Source organism: Castanea sativa, chromosome 11 (genome assembly GCF_040712315.1).
Source record: "Castanea sativa cultivar Marrone di Chiusa Pesio chromosome 11, ASM4071231v1".
NCBI lineage: Eukaryota > Viridiplantae > Streptophyta > Magnoliopsida > Fagales > Fagaceae > Castanea > Castanea sativa.
In genome coordinates, this window is record NC_134023.1 from 5,469,640 (window position 1) to 5,497,217 (window position 27,578).

Sequence of the window (27,578 nt, forward strand, 5' to 3'; positions counted from 1 at the left end):
ATTATCTATCGAGCTTTAATGAACAACACTTCTTCACTTGTTTCTTGAACAGTTTTGCATGGCTTCAATACTAGACTTGAACTCTTGTTCCTTGAAGTATTAAACCCATCCTAGATCTATCCAATTACAAGTAAAGTGCGTTTTTGTCAAAGGATTAGCCAATTTACAATAACATATGTCCTAACAAGTTCCACATATGTCCTAACATTGTGGAAGCTAAAGGAAGAATATTTGAAGTCTTATCAACAGTGTCTAGAGGATTTGACCAAAACTTTTGACAAAATTGAGTACACGATCTACTGAGCTCATAATTAGTTTAAAGATGCCTTAGCTACTTGGGCATCCATGGTGGAAATACTCGAGGGAGTATGGACTCAACCTTTAGAGATTGAACAGAGTTATGAGTTAGTGCATAAGGAGAAGAATGAAGCTTTAGTCTTGGTTATAAAAGCAAAAGGAGTTCTGCGGTATTATGACATCATGAAATTCTTGGAGTTGAGGGTATATCCAGATGGTGTCGACAAAAGAAAGCATTGTTAGATTAGAATGATGGCAATGCAATACATCCTATGTGGAGGACAGCTCTATAGGAGGTCCTATGATGGTATACACCTTCGTTGTCTAAATAACTAAGAAGCGAAAAGAGTTATGGAGGAAATTCACCAAGGGATTTGTGGTCCTTATATGATTGGAAAGATGTTAGCCAAGAATAGGGTACTATTGGAGCACGATAGAAACCAATTGTGTAGACTTTGTGAATAGTTGTCATGACAGCCAAACGCATGCAAAGTTGAACAACGTACTACCTAGTGAATTTTACCTCATGACCTCTCCTTGGCCTTTCTCATTATGGGGTATAGATGTAATTGGAAGAATAGCCCCTAAGGCCTTAAATGGTTGGGTTAAGATAGCTTAACCCCGGTTATTTATTCAATTAGCTAAGTTTTTTAATTAAATTCAATTTACATGCAAAATGTGAAGGCACCAACAAATCACCAAAATACTAAGTGTAGTGAAAAATAAATTAGACACTGAGATTTATTGACAAATGGGGAAAACTTTGCAAGGAAAAAGTCCCACCGGGTGATTTTAAAGTCACCACTCCCAAGAATCCACTAAACAACTATCAATCGGTTACAAGTATAAGGAATCTTACCAACTACCCTGGTCTATCCCGAAATACCAACCTATAGTTGAACCTTTGCTCTAATACCCAATTGGACTTGATCTTGTAGTAGCCTTCTTTCCTTTTGATGCACAACCCTCCAATTTGTAACTAACCCTTTACACGGATCTCGGTAAGTGACTAACTTCAACAACTTGAACAGATATTGTTGGCTGCAAAGTTCTTCACTTTATCAACAATGAAGATCAGGAAGCACTTGGTTGCAAAACCTTATGGCGTACAAATGTAGTAGCTTCACACAGGAAAAAAAATAAGTCTCTTGGTCTTTGTATTTGTGTGTGACGGCTCTTAAAATAAGTCTTATATATGTCTAGGGTTGTGAGAAAAGAAACCCTCTACAAATACTTAAGACCTAGCTGAATTTCAGATCTAGAAATTCTGAAATTGTAATTCTCAATAGATCGAGCTACTGTTGAGCTATCTATCGAGTTTCACATTAATTCTCGATAGCAGGCATCTATCGAGCTATCTGTCGTGACTTAATGAACAATTTTTCTTCACTTATTTCTTGGACCAATCTTCATGTCTTTAACACTTGACTTGAACAACATGTTTCTTGAAGTACTAAACCCATCTTAGATCTACCCAATTACAAGTAAAGTGTATTTTGTTAATAGATTAGCCAATTACAATGAAATATGATCTTAACAAGTCCTATAATGGTATACACCTTCATTGTCTATAGAAAGAAGAAGCGAAAAGATTTATGGTTCTCATGAATGGGAGGATGTTAGCCAAGAAGATTTTAAGGATAGGGTACTATTGGAGCACAATGGAAACCGATTGTGTGGACTTTGTTCAGCATTTCCATAACTGCCAAACGCATGCAAACTTGAACCACGTACCGCCTAGTGAATTGTATAGCATGACCTTTCCTTGGCCTTTCTCAATATGGGGTATAGATGTGATTTGAAGAATAGCCCCTTAGTCCTCAAATTGACATGAGGACATCCTAGTGGATATTTGACTACTTCACTGAGTGGATGGAAGCGGCCTCCTACTCTATGTTGAAAGTCAAGAATGTGGCTTGGTTCATAGAGAATAACATCATTTGCCCTCCATTGGCAAAGAGATATGCCCCTAGAATGTATAGCAAGAATGCCCTAACCATCTAGGCATAATCCACATCCATCTCTTATGAAAAAGGCTAGTAATCCATCTCAAGGTCGAAGTAGTAGATCGTGTCTATGAAATACCTCATCCCAAGCAAGTTGATCGCCAACCAGGTGCCCAACTTGTTAGGATTAGCGCCCTTAAATCCTATTGTATGATGCTATGTATGACATTATGTATGACATGATGTATACCTTAATATTGTGATTGATAAAGTTATTTTATTATTATCTAAAATAATGGTAACATGAATATAGGACATTATCATATAGTCCATGAGATGCATTGTATTTGATTTATGTGAAAAGTCACAGAAGATGTAAATCACAAGTTCTTTGTAAACTCAGAATTTATAGTTCGTAGTCGGTGATGAAATTGGGCATTTCATCTGCGAAGACTATAACGTGTCAACTAAGATGATTTGTCTTGATCATGGAAGTGGAGACTTGTAGTTGATATGTTTTAAGAGTTAAAACATATTGAACAGGACCATTGTGAGATTTATTATTCTCCTAATGACTGTCAAATGAATAATAAATCTCACGACTTCTATTTGCATGAACTTTTAATCCTGAGAGAATAATGGATCTAATCATGAAGTGTAGGTTGCTTTGATATATCAGGAGTGAAATCTGAAGTGACGGTCAAAACCTCAGTACATGGGACAGCCACATTTAATGTTGATGGAACATATATTCTTAAGATGAAATTCATAGTCTCTTGATGGAGATATAAAATATTCCCTTGAGATAAGTTTAATGGTTTCAGTTATTCAGAGAGTTAGGCCTAACCACTTTAGTAAGAAATTACTAAAGTATATATTTGTGAAATTGGATTTCATAAATATATAATGAATAACTTTAAAGAATTAAACCGGGTACTCAAGGATAAGATGTAGTAATTTACAAAGTGGCAGTCTACATTTATGACTTTGTGTTACTACGAATATTTTATGAAGGGGTTGGATGTACAATAAAGTCTTGGGATATAATTTATTAATAAGGCCTAGAGTGCAATTATATTTATATAGTGGTATTAAATATAATTAATGATAACTTTGGACTTGTCAAGAGTTGACGGAAAAGCCCAAGACCCATTGGAGCTAGTGTCTTATTGGTTCCCTTTTGGTCCCACTCTAAACCACACGCTAAAGCCCAATTGGAAAGGCCCAATAGGCCAGCCCAATTAGATAATCAGTTACTTATAAAGGAAGAAACATACAGAATTTCTATTAGTGAAAAAAGAGAAATAAGAAACGGTGTGTGAGAGAGTGTGAGACACACTTTCATTCTCCCTTGAAAACTGATTGAGAGACCACACATCTTGGGCGTAAAGTGGAATTGGAGTGAAGATTAAAAGTGTTCCCAAGTGCTTCTAATCTTTGTTTTGAATTTCTCCACACCAAGGTACGCTATCTTGTTCTTAAATTCTGAAATTTACATAGTGCACGTTATCAATCATGAATGAAATAGATCCTTGTTTGTTGCTTCCGCTATGTGTTTTGTATGAGATACAAAACCATATTTTTTCCTTCACAACTCCCCTCCAACTTTTTGATGGCACCGTCACATCGGAGGCCGGTCATACAATGAACACCATGGGGAGTCATAGTCATCTTCCACTTAGGAATATGAAATGTATGGGTAATGTCCCACCACCTTTTGACAAGACATTGCACCAAGATGGCGCTTGCCAACCTCTCCAGTAGAAGAAGGATGATGGGCTTAAAGCCTACGGCATGGATGTGAGCCTTCGTCACCTCAACAAGCTCCTCATACCACTTAGCCACCTTGTTAGTACTGCCCCTACCAGAATACAGGGGCATATCCTGCAAAAAAAGAGTGGGTGATGTTAGATTCACAATTTGGATCAAGGAACATGGAAAAGAAGTTTTAGATTTCCAATGAGGTGCAAAATGGTGTTAGAATCACACTTTAGATGCATAAATGATGAAAGGAAGTGTTAAATTTTCAATTCAATGAGAAACAGATGAAGAAAGAGTTCAAGATTGTCAAAACAAGGTTTCTACCTAGTGGTATGCATACGTGAGCCTAAGCCTGCATACGCAAATACCAAGCACGCGTACGCAAGTTGAAGCCCATGTACGCTGAAAGAGTTTTTCTTCAACATTTTTAAGCATATCTCAACCAAAGTTCATTTTAATGACATATTTTATGTAGTTGGCTAATCCTTTGATAAAATGCACTTTACTTGTATTTGGATTAATCTAGGATGTGTTTAATACTTTAAAGAACATGTTGTTCAAGTCTAGTATTAAAGCCATGAAGATTGGATCAAGAAAAAATTAAAGAAAATGTGTTTACTAAAGCTGGACAGATAGCTGGACACCTCCTAGACACCTGCTGGACACCTGTGAACAGCTGCTCGACAGCTTCTCGACAGATAGCTATCTATCGAGGTTTAATGAGGCTCGACACCTGCTAATTGCATGTTTCTCTTATCTTATCATCCATAGCATCTTGTTTCACTACATTCATGCATTTTATGGATTCTTTGTACCCCCTTGATCATTTTTTATCATCTTTATGTTTCTTGAGTGAAGCTTTCTAGCTTCTTGTACCCATTGTCAATCGTGACAAGAAAGGAGAGAAATTGGAGAATTTGTGGTTTCTTTCCTTAAGATTCTACAAGTTAGGGGGAGAAATACATGCCCTTATAAAGGGGAGATGTGTTTCATCTTGTTAGGGGGAGTGTTTACCTCCTTGTTCTTGTACCTAGGTCTTGTGACCATTTTTACATACATTGTGCTTATCTTTAATATATGTGATGATGTATGTTTTCTTCACCTATCTCTACATGTGTTGTTTTCTTTTCTATCTTTATACACATGTTTCTTTATTTTGTATGCAATCTATTATTTCTGTCTCACACTAAGATGTCTTGATAAGTTTTGTTTAAAGTGTTTCGGAATTACAAGTTGTCAAAGTCTTCCATGCCATGAACTCTCTTCTTTCAAAGTTTTTCAAGAGTTTGTGTTAAGGTAGATTTTATTGCATTCAACAAGTGATTTATGACTTCTCTCATATGTTCATTTGTTTGTTGTGGTTTTGTCACGGACTGCCAAAGTGAGAGATTGTTAAGGACATATTTTATGTAGTTGGCTAATCCTTTGACAAAACGCACTTTACTTGTATTTGGATTGATCTAGGATGTTTTTAATACTTTAAAGAACATGTTGTTCAAGTCTAGTATTAAAGCCATGAAGATTGGACCAAGAAACAAGTGAAGAAAAGGTGTTTACTAAAGCTGGACAGATAGCTGGACACCTCCTGGAAACCTGCGGGCAACTGCTCTACAGCTTTTCGACAGATAGCTATCTATCGAGATTTAATGAGGCTCGACACCTGCTATCTATCGAGGTTACAGAAATCAAAATTTTCAAATATGATTTTTAGTCCAAGCTTTTGTATTTATGTAGGGTTTCTTTTCTCACAACCCTGGGCATATATAAAGCTTATTTTAGAAACCGTCATATAAGAGAATACAAGGAGAACATATGCAAAAGGTGACCGAAACTTTATTCTCTTTAAAAGAAGCTACTGCATCTTTTGCGCCTTAAGGTTTTATAACCAAGTGCTTCTTGATCTTCATTGTTGATGAAGTGAAGAACTTTGCAGCCAACATTCTTCTTTCTCAAGTTGGTGAGTGAGTCACGTACTGGGATTCGTGCAAAGGAGTGAGTCACGTACTAGGATCCGTGCATCAAAGGGTGGTGTTCATATATTGAAGAGTTCAGAGGTTCTGAAGCGGAAGAAGGTTTCTGTTGTGAGTTCATCTACGGGGATTGTAGAGTCTAGGGACAAAGGTTTTGTACTAGATCTAAAACTTCTCTTTACTATAGTGGATTGCTTTTTGGGAAGGCTTCCCCCCAGGTTTTTTACTGTGAAACTGGTTGGTTTCATTGGTTTTTCTAGGTCATCATATCTTGTCTTATTTACTTTTCCGTTGCATATTATTTGTAACATGATATTGATGTTTGTTTGTTTTAACAAGTTTATACATAAAATAAATCTAATTAACAACTTTGATTTAAAACTTGTTAATTTTATCAACGGGGGTCTAAATTTCCCAAACAGTTCATCCTAAAAATGTTCCTACCCTTCCTAAGTTTTCAGGTTTTCATCTAAACCCATCTTACAACAAAACCCAAGCATTTACAAGTCCAAAAACATATTAAAACAAAAGATCAGAGGAAAACTTGAAAATGAGAAAAAATGGAAATCTCACCAATCTAGCCCGAGCATTTATAGAAACATGATTGTTCAGCTAGCATGTCAATGAAGGAGGTTTCAACAACTTTACTGCCCCACTCCGACGGGTGAGATCGAAGGCGTCACTTGAGAGCAAGTAGGAGGTTTCTTGGACTTGGGTGCCATGGAGATAATGAGGAAGTTTTGGGAGGGTGAAAGTTGTAGAGAGAATGTGAGAAGGAAGAATCAGATCGTGAGAGAGAGAGAGAGAGAGAGAGGGCAAAAACTTTTGTAGAGAGAAAAAAAATAAGTTGAAGAGTTAGAGAGAATATGAAGAGGTGAGGAAGATTAAGAGGTCAGTAATACACCCAGAAGTGACAGGAATGCCCCTAGTTTAGCAAAAAAAATATATCCTCAAAATCTCTAGTGGATTCCTGAAAGGTAGAATAAGAATCCAAGAACATGTTGAAATGACCAAAATACCCTCAGTCGGGTAAAAGACACAAAGACCACACAAGCATCCATAGCAAATTAAAACCACCAAGAGCATCCCTCAATGGATCATAAATCACCAATAGAACTTCCTCGAGGGTTCGAATTTTCAAACAAATCTCAGTAAGGTACAGCATCATGAAGGGACTCCCCCATGTGTCCAAGGCATAATGGCAACCCCCCCATGAGTTGTGAAGAAGATAATCCCCATGGAGTTGATACAATGTGTTCTTATATGGACAAAAAAAAAATCTCACAACAATTGTTAAGATTTTTTCATTCATTAAATTAATTGAAAAATGGTACGATTTTAATGGTTCCAACTTTGAGACATATCTACTTTGTAATCCATACAAAAAGAGATTCTGTTCATTTAGTTTTTTAATTTTATAGTACTCTTATATAACATTGTATATATGTAAAGGCATCTAATTTAATTTGTTTAGTTTTACAATTTTTATATTTTTGTCTTGTGTATGTTATTTTGTGGATTTAAAAATGTATTTATATATTTAGCAGTGCCTCACTGAATTTTTTAATTTTTTTTTGCCTCTGGCATTGCGTGAAAAATATGATATTATAGGTAATCTTATTACCATAATAGCTTCCCTATATTCTGACAAAAAAATTTGAGTATAGTATAATTTCCCAAAAAAAAAAAAAAACAATGTATATTTGTTCTTCTCAAATTCGGCCAAATTTGGACTTGGTGATGCAATGAACATTAAGATAGAAGACATAGATAATAAATCGAAATTTATTTATTCCAAGAAACTCTAGTATTCTACAAATCTGTACATCCATGTTATGGGACTTGAAAGCTTAAAAAGTGTAAAACACTATAGTTTGTTTAGACCCTAAATTTAAAATTATTATTTAATTGATTTTACTCTAACTTGTCTAAATGTGAAACAAGAGTAAATGATACGCAATAACCAGAACCACTCTCTAAGCCTTAATCACGAGAAAGCAATAACAAATATAAAGCTTAAAGAGTAAGGGAAAAGAGATGCAAATACAAGATAACACCGAGACGTGTTTTCAAAGAGGAAATCGAAATACTCGGTGAAAAACCTCTTCACTGCCCTCCAAGCTGAAATCAATCCACTAGTGAATAAAGTTAGAGCACACGAATATTAAAAAGACCCTCCAAGCCTACTCTACCAAATATACTTGAATACTCCAATTTCCAGCTACCAATGAGCTTCACCGTGCCATGTCTTTACTAGTTATCCGGATTTGGCAATTAGCTCCAAATTGCATCCGTCAATCAATGGCTTCTTCCAATGCTTCCCACACGTACCAAATGGAAAGTGTTTGAGCTAAGAACCTCTCAAGGATGTGTAAATGGAAAGGTAGGAGTAGAGAAAAAGTTAAGAGAAATGGTGTAAATTATTGTGGGTTTACAATTTCTAACTCTCAAGTGTATTGCTAGGATTTTCTCTCTCAAAAGATCCTTGGAAAAAATTCTTACAATTTCATGAGTAATGTGGGCTTATATAGTATTGGTAAAGGAAATGAGAAAAACACACTTTAAAAGGTTCAGGCAATGAGTTTTGCTAGTCACTCGTGACTTGGTCTGAGTAGCGAAGTGACTCGTGAAATCTAGACTGGCATGAGACTATTCAAATTTCAGCATGTGCTTCTCATGTGGCTTTTCGCAAGTTGTCCACTTGCGAGTCAGTCGCAAATTCACTTTCTTCACAAATTTTCACCAAACTCTCACACTCAACCCTTACATTAAATCCCACAAAAAATACAAGAAAATGATTGAACAAAATTACAATCAAATTTGAAACGGAATTAAAACCAACAAAAAGTATAGTTGTAAATCACAGTTTTATAGGACTACTAGTTATTTTTAATGAATCAATAATAAGCATGAATATACCCTTAAAAATAGAAACAAAACAATAAGCATGAATATAAAGTTGGAGACTCATAATTATAAGCATTCAATTTTATTGCAAAATGTTTATAAATTGATATGACAATGGACGTGATAGTATTATTTTAACGAGGCAAAAATCAACCACCATGCACCCTTGGTGCGGTGGTCACTTTACAAGTATAGATACTTGTGGGGTGTGGAGAGAAAGGGCCGGGGTTCAAGTCTTCAGGAGAGAGACTCGCACACATATATACTTAGATTAGGCTATAGTAGAAATTCTATATTGTATAAAAAAAAATAAAAAATAAAAATAAGAGGATAAAAATCAAATGTATTAATTAATTTTTTGTGAAATGTGACATATCAATTATTGGTATGCCTATACCCATATAAACGATATTATAGATATTATAAATTCTATACATGAGACTTAAGAATTGATATGTCATCAATCATAAAAAATTGGTAATCCAAACAGTTATTTATTACGTTTTTGAAGTGAGACCAATTACATTCATTATCATATTAATTTATAAAGTCATATTTATTATTTCATGTCACCAACTCAATCTATTATTTACGATTATGAGGCTTAAGGTAAATCGGAAGACCATCAACTAGAATTGGTGATAGTTTGCAAGTAATCTTTTCATCTGAAATTGCTTTCTCCCACTTCAATTTTGTCACCACATTATGCATAGACACTAGTACTTCAAATCGAGCATACTCCCTCCTAGGGCAAATTCTAAGTCCTCCTCCAAATGGTACAAAAGTGTAGGCCGCTGGACTATTACCTTCAAATCATGAAGGATCAAATTTCTCAGGATTGGGAAAGTATTTAGGATTTTTCTCAGGTATTAGCCTCATTGCCTCACGCACCACATTCCAAGAGTACTTCCTTTTCTTAAAGTCATCCCAATTCAACAAATCATTTGGATCCTTAGATCTTGCAATTTCCATTTGCTCTATTTAACAATATGACCTCATTTTTGTTAGATTAATTTTTCAAAATCACACTTATGAGATATGTCACGTGTCAAGAATTACATACAGCGTACTGAATGAATTTTTTGTATTTTTCTTAATTATTAGCTATAGGTGGCCACTAAAAGATTGTGTCACTGTATTTGTTAAACATCGTCGAGAGGTTTTGCATCTACAACATGTGTGTGTGTGTGCTCGTGCACGTGCATGTGTGTATTGGATTATATTTTTCTATGTAGTTTCCATACTTGCAAAACTTATTATTATCATAAATCAATAATTATCTTATTACAATAATTTAGAATTCCAAGTCATTGTAATTTAAAATTATCCACACAACATGAGATATAGATTGGATAGTAAATAGTATTTAAGTAATATGAAATTTGACATACATGTTAAAAAGAGTAAGAGAATTACAAGTTACTATATGGGGTAACATTATTAGAGAATTACACCAATTATATATATTGAAAATGTTTTCTAAATTGAAATTTTGTTGAACCCCAACTGCAAATCTACGTTATACTATAGTACATGGTAGATGCACTTTTGATGAAGGTCTTTTAAAGCGAAAGAAGTATAGCATAATAGTTTTTTAACAAAAGAAGAGATAGGCCCATAATAGGTTGAGAAGAAGTACCTTTTAAGATGACCTCATTGTAAACATGAGGGAAGTCTGCTAAATACTTCAACACGAATGTGACAGCAGAATTAGTGGTATCATGTCCAGCAAGAAGTAAGTCCACAATGTTGGCAGAAGTTAACAGGTCGTTTATAACTGATCTGCTGTTCTCATCTAATGCAAGAAGCGTGTGAGTTATAAAGTCACGAGCAACCGTCTCATTATTCTCTGATAGCAGCTCTTTCTTCCTCTGTTGGATTACTTCTAAAAGCTCCTGGTGAATAACTTTGCCTGCATTAATGGCGCGGTTAAAGGTTGTGCCTGGGATATTTATACGCACAGACGTAAAACCATCTATGATAAGGGCAAAGAGATCAGCAAAGGTTGTCACATGGTTGGGATCTGTGATACTCATAAACAACATAAAAGCTAGTGCAAAGATATACTTCATTGAAAGCGGCAAAACCTTGACTTGTCTGTAAGGAGACCAATCTGTCTCCAAGTGTTTCTTTGCCATGGATTCCATGATAGGTATGAAATATTGAAGAGTTTCTGGCGAGAGAAATTCAACCACAGCCCTCCTTATTTTAATAGAATTTTCAGGGGAAAAGTTTACAAGAGATTCTTGAAGCATAAGTTTTAGCAATGTTAGAACATATGTGGAACTTATTAGAACATATGTTATTGTATATTAGCTAATCATTTGATAAAATGCACTTTAGTTGTAATTGGGTAATCTAGTATTGAAGTCATACAAAACTGTCTAAGAAACAAGTGAAGAAAGTGTTATACATTAAAGCTCAACAGATAGCTCGACAGATAATATCTATCGAAGTTTAATGTGTTTGCTCAACAGCTGCTCGACAGAAACAATATCTATCAAGAATTACGAAAGTCAGATTTTCAGATTTTTTTTCATGCATATCCAAGTGTATTTGTGTAGGGTTTCTTTCCTAACAACCCTAGACATATATAAAGATTATTTTAAAAGCCGTCACACAAGGAATTGGCGAATCCCTTCATGCATTGTGTGACCGGAGACAAAAGTTGACCTAGTTCATCATATTCTTCGAAGAAACTACTACATCTTTGCACCAAGGGTTTTGTAACCAAGGAGTTTTTTTATCTTCATCGTTTGAATGAACTGAAAAACTTTGCAACCAATATTTTTCTCAAGTTGATGTGTTAGTTACGTACTTCAATTTGTGCAAAAGAGTAAGTTACGTACTAGGATCCGTGCATCAATTGGTTAGTCATATATTTGAAGTCGTGCATTGAAATGAGAGATTGTAACTTCATTACAAGTCCAATTGTGTATTGGGGTAAAGGTTCAATTGTAGGTTGGTATAAGGTACCGGGATTTCTTTACTTGTAACATCTTGTTTTGATCATAGTGGATTCTCAAGAGTAGTGACCTTAAATTCACCCGGTGAGGTTTTACCTCAATGGTTTTGCCTCAATGGTTTTCTTCATTCATAAACAAATCACCTGTGTCAAATTTAATTTCCGTTGCATTTACTTTAGTTGGTGATTTGTTTGTTCTACCGCGCTTATTGCATGTAATTGAATCTAATTAATTAACTTCGCTAATTAATTGATTAATTTACCAAAGTGGTCAATATATTCTTGGCCTATCAAGTGGTATCAGAGTGGGCGCACTCTAATTAGGGTTAATCTTTGTTGTGTGATTCATTGACCCCTGTTTGTTGTGTGATTCATTGACCCCTGTTTGTCATAGATAGAGGACAATCTTTTATTATACCTTCTTTAATTGATGACACTAACTATGTATACTGGAAAGTGTGCAAGCTATGTAGATTGGCTGAACTAAGCCAAAGGAAGCGCCGGCTGATTAGGATGAAGCCAAGATCAAAGCAGCGAACTTCAACAGCAGAGCATTGAATGCCTTATTCAGTGTGGTCACCAATGAGAAATTCAAAAAGATATCCTCTACTGAAACTGCTATGAATGGACTAAGGCTGTCGAGGATTCAATGCTTCAAATGCTTACTACGAGCTTTGAAGAAATTAAGATGGAGGAGGACAAGTCGTTTGATGAGTTCTATGCCAAGCTGAAAGGCATAGTTAACTCTGCCTTTAATCTTAGGGAAATTATTCTCGAACCCAAGGTTATAAGAAAGGTGCTTAGATCTTTGCCTGAGAGATTCCATGCCAAGATCACCGTCATTGAGGAATCCAAGGACATTGATAAAATTCCTTTGAAAAAGCTAGTTGGCAACTTGCAAACCGATGAATTGGGTTTGACTAGGATCGGGAAATCGAGCAAGGGAAAAAGCGTGGCACTGAAGGCCAAGAGCAATGAGACCGATGAGTCTTCAGATGATGAAGATTCCATGATGAAGTCCTACATCAAAAGGCAATTCAAGAAGTTCATGAAGAATGCCAATGTGAAAACATTTGACAAGGACCGTAGGCAATTTAGTTTCTCTTAATTCAAGAGTAAAGATAGAGGAAAGAAGGATGCTAAGGATGTCGGTCGGTACACTGTTCCCTCCAAACCAAAGTGCTTTGGATATCAAGGTTTTGGACATATGAAACAAGAATGTCCAACTTATCTCAAGACCATTGAGAAAAGCAAGGTCCTTGCTACTACCTTGAGTGACACTGAGCCTGATGATGAGTCAGAAGATAATGATGACAAGGGAATCTTGAATGCCTTCACTGCCACAGTAAATCCTACTAAGGGGATTGTTGAAGAGGTGAATGAAGAAGAGGACTTGGTGGAATCTAACTTTGAGAAAATGGATGAACAAGATGACATCCATGCAGCCTATGCTAAGTTGTACAAAGTTTCCGAGAAGCATGAGAAACTGTATAGGCTGGCCACCAAGAAGCTCAATGATGTGGAATTGGACCGAGAAGAACTCTCTACAAAGGTTGATGAAGCAAATCAAACCATTGGAGCGTTGCGGTTTAAGAACAATTTATTGGCTGAAAGGACTAAGAAGCTTGAAGAGAAATTGTTCCAGGTTAGAGCTCAATTGGAGACGACTTCTAGTGCAAAACTCTACGAGATGTTGAGTTCCCAGATTTCTGGTTCTGGTAAAACTGGTTTAGGGTATAATTTCTCTTCTCCTAATATTGCCTCTTCTAGTAGAACTGTTTTTATCTCTCCTACTAATAATCTTAATTCTGAGAATAATGAACTTAAAACTGAACTAGCTAGTGAGAACTTAGACAAGGGGAAATCTATTCTAGGAGCACCCCCTAAGATAGAAAAGAAAGAGACTAGAAACCCTAGGACTAAGAAGGTTAACAACAAAAAGTCTCAACTGAAGAAGCAGTATCTCTGCCATCATTGTGGAGCTTTAGGGCATACTCGACCTAATTGCTACAAGTGTTTAGTCACTCAACAAAGCAACAGTATGATCTCATCTGGAAACTAGAATCAGTTTCCATCCTCTTTGGCCCCTCTTGGATTTAGAGAATTCAATATTTCTTTCTCAATTTTTCTTAGTTTTTAAATGGAAAAAATTTAGGTTTACAGCAAAAACCTACACTCTAAAATTGTGACAAAGTGAGTCAACAAATGGAGCAGGGGAAAAAAAAGTGGAGGCTTTAGGGTTATAATACATTGTATACAAGGATATTAGAGCATTCACAATAAGGTAGTCAAAATAACTAAAAGGCTAGTTTAGCACCAACACACTAAAAATACCTTGTTGTCCTTTTTTCTCTTTTTAGTTTTTTGTAGTGCTTATTGTGTAGGATATATTATTTTATTGTATTTTTTATATTATTTTAATGTGTTGTATACTAAAATAGAACCTTTGATGTTTGGTATTTCGTAAAATGAGTTATTAAAATAAATAAAGTGATTTTTTAAGTTGTTAAAAGTTATATTTTTTAAATGTTTTGCTGTGAATGCTCTTAAGTATGTGTGTATATGTGTTTTCTTCTTCTTTTTTTCCCCCAATTAAATGTGGGATGGATTGCCATGAGAAAAGGAAAATTTTGGCATCGAAGGGGAGATGAACTCAAAAAGTGCCTTGAGTACTGAATATTGGTGAAAATTGAGATGGAGTTAGCTAAAAAAAAAAGACAAAATCTTTATCTTTAATTGTGGTAGGTCTCATTTTAATATTTCATTATTTTATTTTATTTTAATTTGACTTATGAGATATTGAAATCTCAATTGTTATGAATATATTGGGACAATTTTTGTGTAGATAAAATAATTCTCATTTAAAATAGATATGCTTTTTAGTTTTTTATATCCTGTCAGGGGATTGGTTGGTTTAAAATGGTAAATGGCATATTTAAGTTTTCGTTATACCTGAAAATCGTGATTTTAGTGGGAAATGAGTTGGCTCTTTTCATTATTTATTTAAATTTCCTTTAGTTTAAACTTAAAATGCCAATGCTGAGACTTGGCCTAGGGCCCTAGGTGATGTGACAGTGAATTGATTTTAAAGAGTTGGCAATTTTGTATTTTTATTTTTGTTGATTCAGATTTTGTTTTTATTTTATCTATTTTTATTCTCAAAAAGCAACCTCTCTTTATTTACTTTAAAGTATTACATAAAACATTAAACATACCAATAAAATAATCATTATAACTAAATACTTGAATGATTAATTGTAATTTTAATGTATAGTTTTATGCTTTTTATTCTTTATTATTTAAATTTGTGATAATATACTTGAAAATTATTTAATTTCTATATATATTTTAATCAAAATTGCTCATTATTATATTTTTTGAATTTTATTTTATTATTAAATGATTTATGACATCATTACAGTCCGACCTCGGTTCAACCTTAAAAACCTTAAACCTCCCATTTGTCCGATTCTATTAACAGTCCGAGTTTTAAAACCATGACTCTCGTAAGACTCAAACTCCAAGTACATCCTTAAAACTCTATCTCAAATAGAATAAAAAATAAACAAAAACCTATTCTATAGATCTAATATCGCGGCTAGGGTTGAATTTGCTGCACATATATTTAAGCCCACGAGAGTGAAGCCCTAATTAGAGTTACTATCAATGTAAACTTATTACTATTATCTCTCTTTATATTTTCCCCACAATTTAAATCCTCTCTAAACTTAGTGATTTCTTGTGGGGGTACTTGATGCATGAAGCTCCATTATCATGTTTTCACTGTAATAATGAATCGTACGCATGATTTCAGCCTTGTCTAGCATACGATCAAGGACAACAACACTGGAGCCTTACCTAAAAGTTTAGGGCCTTAAGTTGCATCTTTGAATTGATCTAAAAAGGGAAAGAAAGTAAAAGTTGATAATGCCTAGACTGATCCCATGGATGGATGCTATGGTGATATGTGAGTTGCAATCAGGTGTGTAAGTGTTGTAAAAAACAAAAAAAAAAACTAGAACTAAAACATCAAAAACATTTCGTTGGTTTTAGAGTTGGGATTGTCTAAGACTGAAATTTTGGAATTGCTTACATACAGGGAGGGACCCAGGTGCGGGCCCGGACCCCCCAAGGTCCAATTTTTTTTTTTTTTTTTTTTTTTTAGTTGGTCCCTTCCAAAACCTTAGGCCCCTTCTCCCCAATAAGTCTAATTAATCTCACCTAAATAGCAACTATCCAACCCAAAAACATAACAAAAACAATAAAAATATTAACAATGGTAATTGTATTTTAGCACAAAAAAAACTATTTTACCACCAAAGAACTAAAAAATCGTGTGTTATTGCCAGTTAACTGTAGCAAGTTGTTAAAAATAAAATACAGTATTTTAGTAAAATTATATATTTTATTATTTTAATGAGTTGTTTATATTATTTTAAATGAAGTGATAAAAAGAAATAGAACATTTGATATTGGATATACTATAAAGTGAGGCAGTAAAATAGATAAAGTAGCTTTTTGAGATACTAAAAGCTAAAATTTTTAGCATCACCACTGTGAATGCTCTAACTTCAACCAAAAAAAAAAATAGATAGCCTAGTATTAAAAAAAATATATTTTGTTTTTGTTTTTGTTTTTGTCTTTATTGATAAATTATTGCATCTTAATGTATTTAGAAACAGCAAATTTGCGAATTTATATGGATGCCTATTTAAAGTTTTTTTTTTCTTTATATTCTAGCTCCCGCTAGCTTAAAATCTTATGTCCATTCCTGCTTACATATGAATGTTGGTATTCCTAATTGGAACATTGGTATCATCTAAGGTAAAGACAATACCATCCAACGTGACTAAGGAATAATTTTTTTGTTGTAAAATATTTTCCAAAGAAAATTCCACTGAAACATTTTTTTTTTATAAAAAATGTTTTGACTAAACTACCCATGAGATGTCGAAAATAACCAAATTTTCCCTTAAATCTCTAGTTAACACGAACAAAATATTCTCACAGTCACTAAAAAGAATCAAAATATCACTATAACAAGACCCAATTGAGTGGCTTTGATGCTATTATTATGGTACTTTTCAAAGCTTGGAAGTATTTTAGTTTAGGTCAAAGAAATCAAACTTTAGGGCACGTTTAGTAGACTGTAACGGTAATTACATAAAAATAAAAATATATATTACAAGGAATAATTATTGAATAGCTAAACCATTGGAATAACTATTACATTGCATTGCCTATTACTATTTACCAAACATACCCTTAGGTATGTGGGAAAATTCAATTTAGCTTCTTTTTTTTTTAATTTAGCTTAGGTCACCTGGCATCCTAAGTGGCATAATTTTTTTTTTTTTTATTGTTAGGCACGTTAGCTTTTAGGGTCCATTTGGTTGGGAGGATGGAAAAGTGAGAGGATAAAAAATAGAGAGATAATGAAAAAGTGGGAAGATAAAAAAGTTTTTAATTTTCTTCAATTGTGTTTGATTGAGAGGGTGGAAAAGTAGAGGGATGGAAAATTTTTTGGTCTGGTTGAAAATAAGGTTGTATAAATTTACCATCATGTCCCTCTTAAATAAAAGAGAAAGTAATATATTATACTTTTTTTAAAAATTGTGTATAGATGAAAGTGGACATTTCAAAAAAATAGCATAAGAAATCATCCAAAAATGTTTTCTTAAAAAATAATAAAAATAAAAATTAAGAGAAAAAAAGAAAGAAATGAAGAACCTACCACCTGACCAAACAAAAGAAAGAAAGAAAAAAAGCAAAAAAAAAACCAACATTATAGTGGGGGGAAAAAAAAGAACCAGAAAAGTGGGGGCAGTTTTGTCAAAATAAATTTCTCACTTTTCACTCCAATTTTCTCTCCAATTTGGAGAGATTGTATTTTGAAGGGGAGGAGAGAAAGCTTGTAGGCCCCACCACTTTTCTCTCCCCCTTCCCCTTTCAACCAAACAGTAGAAAATGTCATTTTCCACCCTATTTTCCTCTCTCCATTTTTTATCTTCCCTGTTTTCACCCCAACCAAACACACCCTTAGTCACATTAGATGGAATAAATAATCACATATGAGTGTTTTAAAAGTTGGTTAGGTAAAATTTTTATAAAAAAAATGTAGATTCTAATTTTAAAATAGACAATATCTTTTTGCATAAACTAATGTAAATTTTCTTAGTTAAAAAATTAGAACATACTTGAAATGAAAAGAAAAGAAAAATTACTTTTCTGATTTGCTTATAAGAAAAAGAAATAATACTACTTGTCACTAGTATTTTTTTTTTTTTTTTTTTTTTTTTTTTGAGAATCACTAGCCACTAATCAAGTGTTATTGTTTGGGGAATGTTTTGGTAAATTTAGCAATTTAACGGGATTTTTGCTTTTGTCAGTTTGAGCTTATTGTAGGATGATTCACCGTTAAAATTTTAATTCTTACTGAAAAACTAAATATTAGAGTGTTTAGATTCTAGGAATGGATTCTAATGCTTTAGCTTGGGTTTTGAGATTATATCATTACCATCAATTGGATAAAAGGTTTTCTCTTACATGTCATAGATTATTAATTTTTTATATTTGCTTCTTTATATTAGTTCCCAAAGAATCATATAAAGAATATAACATTTTTGGTAAGCATTTAAGCACATATTGAAGACTTATGATGCGTGGTTTCATCAACACCCGTTGAGCTCAAAAGCTATGCCAAATCATTAGTAATTTTCTGTGTGATATTTCTATTGCCCAATGTGACCTTGAAACAATCTATTGTGACTTAAAAAATAAGTGAACCGCCTAATGTGATAATAGGACGGTTATATGTGATGTTTGTACTACCTAATGTGACATTAGACCAATCAATGTGAGTATAAAATAAGGAACACCAAATGTGACAATGGTATGGTCATATGATTTTTATACTGCCAAATATGATGTTAACACCATTTAATATGATAATAAAAAAATAAAAAAGGAAACTGCCAAATATTACAAAAATGTAGTCGTAAGTGATATTGGTACTGCCCGATGTGACGATAGAACCGTCAAATATGAGTAACAAATAAGGGAACTACCAAATATAATAAAAGTAAGATCGTATGTAATGTTGGTACCGCATAATATAATAATGAAATTATCGGATATGAGTAAAAAATAAAGAAAACACCTAATGTGACAACAATACAGTCATATGTGATGTCGATACCGTCTAATATGACGATGGAACAATTAAATGTAAGTAAAAATAAGGTAACCATCGAATGCGATAAAAGTACTGCCAATTGTGATGTTGGTACAACGTAATGTGACAATATAACCATAAAATGTGAGCAAAAAATAAGGGAACCTTCAAATATGAAAAAAGTACAGTCATATGTGATGTTTGTATTACTTAATGTGATGATAGAACTATCAAATGTCAGTGAAAAAAAAATAAGAGAACCACTGAATGTGACAAAAGTATAGTCAAATGTGATCTTAGTATTGCCTAATGTGATGATAGTATTGCCTAATGTGATTATGGTATAGCAGATTGCCTACTCATGAGTATGGTACTCTCAAAAGAAGGAGGGCTACAGATAGATATTGGGACAATTTGTTCTATACATAATAATAATAATAATAATAATAATTAAAATTAAAATTTAAAATTTAAAAAAAAATTTAAAAAAAAAAAAGAAGCATATCGTTTAAAATAGATATTCTTTTTGGTTTTTTATACGCTGTTAGGGGGTTGGTTGGTTTATACGCATGTTTTAAGTTTTTGTTCATGCTAGTAACTAGTCAGTAGACACAATGGGGGTTCAATTGCCCTCCCGGCTCCGTCAGTGAGTACAAAGCCGCTCTCATAAGACCCATACTCCAATACATCCTTAGAGCTCTATCTCACATAGAATAAAAAAAAATTAAAAAATAAAGAAAAACCTATTCTATAGCTCTAATATTGCTGCTAGGGTTGAATTTGCTACACATATATTTAAGTCGGCGAGAATGAAGTCCTAATTAGAGTTACTATCAATGTAATCTTATTACTATTATCTCTCTTTATTAAATTTCCCCATAATAGCATATTTACAATATTATAGGTCGGCTAGGATTAAATTTGCTGCACTTATATTTAAGTTGGCGAGAGTGTTACAACCTATGCCCATATTGACATTGAAGAATTCAGACATACTCACCAAACACGTGTCAACTTGCGTTAAAATTTTCGTTCTATACTTTCTCTAAACCAAAATTCCTAAGGGTCTATTTGGTTAGAAAGATGAAAAAGTTAAAGGACAGAAAAAATTTTAATTTCCTCTTTTGTATTTGATTGGGAGTGGAAAAATGGAGGAATGAAATGAATAAGTTTGTATAAATTTACTCATATGCCCTTGATAAAAAAAAATCATACCCTGTTATAATAAAAAAGTTGCAAACAACCCAAAAAAAATGCAATCACCCAAATTTATCCAAAAAAAAAAAGCAAAACAAAGCACTATCACACATATACTTCACTAAATTGGGTACTCAATTTGATTTAAAAATTAATTGATTAATTTTGAGTTCTGTACATTTTAGTATATGCTATTTTTCTTGATGTGTGAACTGCTGAAAAATGAGAATATTTTTTTTAGATATAATGGATAATAAATGTGCAAATATTTTCTCTAAAATATTACATTCTGAATTTTTATATCATTGAGATCTATATTATATAGTCTTAACTGATTGTGCCTGGAATGTTTGCATGCATCTGTTTATAAGTCATATAATGTCAAGTTTGCATATATTGAAAGAGATAATATTTTTCTTCATGTGTATCCTCAACTAATTTTTGTGTTAGGTTTGTGTCTTTTTAGTTTTCTCCACTTCCTAAATTGTCCCATAAACTGTTTTTCCCAAACTTGTTTTGTTTTTCCTATTTTATAGGGGGAGAAAGCTGTTTTTAAAATTTATGTTGTTCATAGGGGGAGTTGTTACTCTTCATAGGGGGAGTTGCCTTTATTTTCTATAGAGCTAAATTGTTTTGTATTCCCTTAATTCTCTATTTTCTCTTATCCTTTGTTGTGTGTGTTTACTATCTACCTTTTGATTGGGATTTGTGATGTAATTGGGCATTTTATTGTAATTGGGTTGTTCTTGTATTTGAGCATTTTATATTGTATGTAAGTTTTGTCACGGATTACCAAAGGGGGAGATTGTTGGGTTTTAAAATTTTAGAACAATTGGCAAACCATGAGCACAAATTTGTCTAGGTATAGATCTTAGAGTTTAAAGAGTTTATTAGACAATGTTAAAGGTGTTACAAGTCAGAACACAAGAAAATTCAAGCTGCAGAAAAAAGAATTCAAATTCAGTAAAATCTGATTGATCGAAAATCGCAGACATGAAATTTTTGCAGAATTCTATTTCAACCCAAACTCTACTTAAACGTTTTGGGTTTCAAGTAAAAAACTTCTAGTATATAAAGGAAAAACCTAACTACATTTTTAGGGCTCTTAGAGAGAAAAGAATGCATCTTGTGCCTCTAGTTGTAGATCTACGTTTTTGCACTTAAAACTCTCTAAAGTCTTCTACCAGCAATATTCATTGAAGAATCTCAAGATTCGGTGTTCTAGAAGTTGTTGCTACAAGATCAACAAGTGAAGGTGATCTGAAACCTTTGAGTGGGATCTCAAAGTCACAAGCATAGGTGCTTATGTTGCTACAAATCCAAGAAGAGAGAGAATTCGTAGATTCGAACCTTGCACATGGTCGTGTCAGTAAGTTACTACATGAGATAGCAATAGATTTAGGGTTAAATCTGATTGTAAAAACTTCAATTCTCTTATAGTGCATTTACTTCACCTTGAGGATTACTAGGTCAAATCTTCCCCAGGTTTTTACCTTAAAATGGTTAGTTTCATTAGTTTTCCTAAGTCATCACATCGTGGTGTTATTTACTTTTCCGAATCTTTGTATGATATGATTTATTTATGTTTAACCTAGATTTGAATAATTAACCTAAATAAGCACTTGGTTAATTAATTAGGTTAAACAATCTGGTTTTAAGGGTCTAAACGAACAAACATTCTTCCCTTCCCTTGTTTAGGAGTTTTAATAGAAGAAATGAAAAGTTTATATCATTGTTTGGGAGTTTAAGTGGGAGGAAATGGAATGAGTAGGAGGGAACACTCATTCCTCTCTATTCCCTTAAAACTTCAAATTTTCGTTCCCCCTTAAAACCTCAAATTTTCATTCCCCCTAAAATTGGGAGAAAATTAAAGGAAATAAAATTAAATTTAATGATTTTTTTTTTACAAAACTTCCAAAATATCCCTATATATTCAACCCTTTATTTTAAAATAGAGATCTAATAATAATATTGTTATAAAATAATTCCATTTATGTTACTCTCAAATAAGGTTATTTACATTTTATTCATTTGCATTATTTTATTTTAAAACATCCAAACAAATTTGTCGACATTTCTTGAAATTTTTGTTCTATACTTCCTTTAAGCCAGAATTCCTAGGCTTTCCTAAAAAAGGGAGACATGCAATTGGGATGACATTTTTATTGAATTCTCAATAAAATTCTGTCACACCCTAAACACAACCAAGAGGACTAAGCACGTAACAATAGCTGCACACTTACAAGGTTTTTACCTTACAAGCATGCAAAGCCTTCAAAGAGCAATAATAAACCTTCAACAATTTTCATATTAGATCAAATCCAATTAAGTACAAAAATCCAAATATTATAACAATCTTCCAACATCACTAAAAAATAGACTAAATCTCTTAAGACTAAGAGTCTAAACAAAAGATAAATTTTAAACATAAAAGTCCAAGTCTTATTCCAACGATTCCTAAACTTTATTCATATACATATCCCAACTGAAGCCCACACACATGCTGCTCTTTAGGATCAAAATCTGAAAGGGAAAGAGGGGCAATGAGTTGACAAGTCAATAGGTAACCAAATACCAAACTAGCTGAAACAAGCATATAGATTGACAAAATAATACATTGTTTATAAGATCAAATATTTCACATATGTCAAAAGTTATAATATACTATGGGTTTCAAAATAAACACAAACTTTTATGACTATGGTCGCGCTATATCCATGTGACTGGATATCAAATCCAGATGAAACTAGTTCTGTACTGATGTATATCCCTCATTAGTTAGGTCCAAAAACAAGATAAGCTCATGATGCCCTAGATGAAATTAGTTTCAGTACTAATGAATAACCTATATTGGTTGGGTATCAAAGTCAGAGCATAGTCAGATTGTCCAAAATCTTATATATATAAAATCATTGTTCAAACGCATATATTTCATTCAAATACATATATAAAATCATATATACAGTAATCAAATATTTATGTTGTTTCTTATTCCTTGCTATAAATCAATGTAATAATATAGTTGAAATAAAAATGTAACAATTGTAAATACAATACTATAAGCAAAAACATAACTTATCAGGATAATGTTAATTACCTCAACTAGCACATCACAAAAGAACTTATCCCTAACCTTTCTTCTAAAATCCTTAAATATCACCTAAAACAACTTTTTAGGTACCATTTACTCAATTATCAAATAATTAAAGAAAAACTTGTAATAGTACACAGCCCAAAAGAGAAGCTTCTAAAATATCCAATAATTTTCCACTATTATCTCACACCCAAAAATCCACATATTCATAATTATAATTTCTTTACTTTTTTGCTACCATTAGATCTTAAAAATAAATCCTATAAAATGACTATAGGGTCAAAACCAAAATTCTTAATACTATACTCATGCTTCATCTTCATGTATTTTGAAAACACGGTCCTTCCCCTTTTTTTTTTTTTTTTTTTGAGTAATGCTAGGAACTTAAAAAATGGCACAAGTTGTGCCACAACTTGCCATGTGATTAGTTGTGAGTGGTAAAGGAGTGATGGTGGGTCCATATGATTGAATTTAATTGAAGAACTGATAAGGTAGGGCAACTAAGAGTATTCACAGAAGTAGTGCCCAAATAGCTAAAACCCAACACACTATGAATACCCACAACATCAAAGGTAGTATACTTAAAAAAAAAAAAAAAATTAATACTCAACTATAGTTAACTGCCATCTCTAGCAATTCACTGTTACTGAAAATTATATAGAAATTATGTATTTTATTCCTCTCTCTCTCTCTCTCTCTCTCTCTTTCTCACATGAACAAATTATCTATGCTCCCTCTCTTCTTTTTATTTTGCTGAATCAACTCCCTCTCTTTCTCGTCCCTCTCTCTCTCTCTCTCTCATCTAAGACCTTTCACTCTCTCTTGACCCTTTCTCCTCTCTCTAATCAAGTTATGGTGGTTAGTTGATGGGTTCCAATATGGTTGTGGGTTGTTGTAGTGGTGGTGGGTCGTTGATCGTGATGCGGTGGATGGGTTAGTGGGTCACACCATGGCACGTGGGTTGTGTTTGGTGTGGTGGACTACTAATGGGTCATGCCGTGGGTCGTGGGTTAGTGGGTCGTTGATCGGTATGCAGTGGTTTGGTTGGGTTCCAATTGCAATGGTTGAAGATGAGGACATTAGGGTTATTTTCTATTGCCCTTACTTGAAGGGTCATAAAAATTGCAGAGAATAAAAATGTCTTAAGTAATATAAGGGTCCTAGAATTCGGCAAGCATGCACCCTTTGGGAATGGACATGCTTGTTAATGAACATACATGCTCAATCCAAAATTACAACCTATGAAGTAATACCATCAATCAAGTGGGGTTATCGCATGTGGGAGTGTCATATTATGGTGAAATATAATGTATGTGTGCCTACGCTGAAACGTTTTAAATATACGATAAGTTGAATTTTAATGACACCATCTTCTGAGTAAGCAAACAAGTATAGGAGCCATGGTGGGTTTAACAATTGGAACTTGCAGCAGATTCAAGCGTTAACTGGTAATTTCAAAGCAAAATTGCATAAAAAAGTGAAACAGAAGAAAATTTTGGCACACTGTTTAATAATTTTGAAGGGGTTGATCAGTCAGTGGGTTGTTGTCAACGATTAATTAAAGTTTGCCACTTGACCAGGGCGCCTACCAGCCGATTAGGAGCCATTATCATGTGGCGACGGGACAATATTGAAAGGCTTGAGAATTTCCTCTCTTAAGAGGTAGATTTTCACCTCAGAGTTTATTCAAATAGCAGGCAAGACTTATGTCCAGTGTGTTGGACAAGATATGAGACTTATAAGTGTTACGTCCATATTGCATCCAATGCTCTAATACGCTTGATACAAGCCAAACCTTTTGATAGATTTGAAGAGAAGATTTTATATTTTATCTAAATGACTTGAATAGAATATGAAATGACAATTCTTTACTGTTGATGAAATTTTATGAATAAATCTGCGCATCATTAATAAATGGATTTGAAATAATTAGATGTACAATATCACTTCGAATTGATAACGTTACAAGTATTTTTGTTTGAAAAAAAATCTCTAAAACTCAGATTATTATGTGTCATTAAATTCATATCTGGCTATTTAACTAGAAATTATTTCAAATCCCTTGACTTTTAAATGCATCCCAGGCGAAGTTAATATCAATTGGCTAAGAAAATTTTACATTTTGACCAATTTTTCAAGTTGATATAAACTGAAGAAAATATCAAGAAAAGGATGAGAGAAGCATTGTGATTCCACTGATTCTAAAATATTTTCATAAATAAAAATCAGAGTCTGTAGGTGTAGGGTTAGAGCAGAAAAATTCGTACAGCTAAGAAAACAAAAATGACTATATTTTGAATTAGAGAACAAGTATTTATTGTTACTTAGATGACTGGTCATATCTCAACAAAGTAACTTTGAATTGTTCATTCTACTAATTGGGGGCAAAATTAACTTCAATTTTGGCTTTGATCGACCTCATTAGCATGTTACAATCTTCAGTCAACCAGGTGATGATGAGTAATTCTTAGGTACTTCCGGAGTATGGAGAATAGTGCTCCCTCCTCTCACATTCACGGTGGAGTCCGCTCATTAAATTCATAATAGGGTCCACCATGAATGTGAGAGGAGGGAGTACCATTTCACTATACTCCGGGACTACCTAAGAATTTTCCGGTGATGATAGGTGAGCCAGATAAAACGCAGATCATTCATAGCAAACTAGCATAATGAGCAAAGAAAAATGAATAACGAAAAGAATTAACTAGAGCAGAAGTATCACTGGCCACCAAGATGCCCCGCATAAACCACCAAGCTGATAAGTCCTCCTAACATTAGGATTCCCTTTGGAGCTTCCAGTGCAAGTAGTGTTATTTCTGGCTTTGTAATTATTTTTTTGTCACCAGCAGGAAGTTAACCTAAGTTGAAAGCAACAAGCCTAAAAGCACCCAGGTCATCAATTTTTGCCTTGTTAGGATGCATGTGTTGTGGTTCTTGATAAAGTGCAGTAATATAATTTACAACATTGCCTGATGTTATATGAATCCAAAAAAAAGTCACAAACGAATTTTAATAACTAAAATGAAATATGAAGAGCATAAATTTAAAAATGAAACCAATTTTATCGTCTCCCTGCTTGTAGAATAGATACCACAGTTAACTGCTATAGATATTTGCAATTCTTCTTTCTAGATAATTGTTTGTTCATTTATATATTAAACTATATGATCATAAATGCAGACACTATTTATTTATTTCATATTGCCTAGTTGATGTTAAAATTTCCACTGCACGCATGAAATTAAATGACCAAGTGAACATGCTATACCAATATATATATCAGGGAATTTATGGCACTTACTTATGTGTTAGCTGTAACAATATTTATACCATGCTAGGGCATCTTTTTTATGCATTCTCTACAAATCTTAGTTCTAAGCACTGTCTTAAATAATTAGATATGAAAAGTTTATTTATTGAAGAATAAAAGTATCGTACTGGCTTCCATTATAAGTCAGAACAGAAAAGAAATTAAAGGAAAGCCAAGAAGATCTGCTAGGGAAAAGGTACTAGATTGTTTTACTCGCTAATATGAAAACACCTATTTTTGAATGTTGCCCTAAGGAACTAATCATGTTCTAGTATCTATTGAGGAAATGCATAATGGTATATGATTTTTTGAGAACGTGGCCCTTAAAGAGCTCAAATCTGGACTTCTGTAGCCAAATTCCAGGTTTTTAGGACCTGAGAATTAAGAGTTCACACAGTTGTTAAATATTTATGTGATAACTAACACCAAATAACTCAATAGAAACACAATTAAAAGTTGGCCTAGAGTGAAAAACCATAACAATAAACATCTCCACCAAATAACTCAATAGAAACACAATTAAAAGTTGGCCTAGAGTGAAAAACCATAACAATAAACATCTCCACTAAAAGTTGGAGTATCTCACACTTTCAAATAGTTACAAGTATTCTTTTGAGGTCCTTATGACAATAATGATACTGTAATTAACTTTCAGTAGGGGAGGGGGGGGGGGGACTAAATCAGAAAAGCATCTAAATTTCTAAACTAATGTGACATCTTCGTTGAATCCAAAAATGTATTTGAAAATTGAAAAACAGCCTTAATAATTTACATCATTTCACCAATTCTAAAGACAACATTTAAATGAAGATTCTCAATAAACTAGGGGCATAGCAAGTAACTTACAGGGGCCTCAGGAACAACTTTGCCCATTTTACTGAGGCACCTGGACAAGAGCTTCTTAACAGGCTCTATCTGCACATATTTGGAACTCATAAGCAATCGCACTACGTGAAA

At 33.4% G+C, this 27,578-nt stretch overlaps 1 pseudogene; it reads right to left on the bottom strand.

The window, feature by feature from the left end:
• Window positions 1-9,466: 9,466 nt before the first annotated feature.
• On the bottom strand, window positions 9,467-11,975 carry LOC142615948 (beta-amyrin 6-beta-monooxygenase-like; annotated as a pseudogene).
• Between the last annotated feature and the right edge of the window lie 15,603 nt (window positions 11,976-27,578).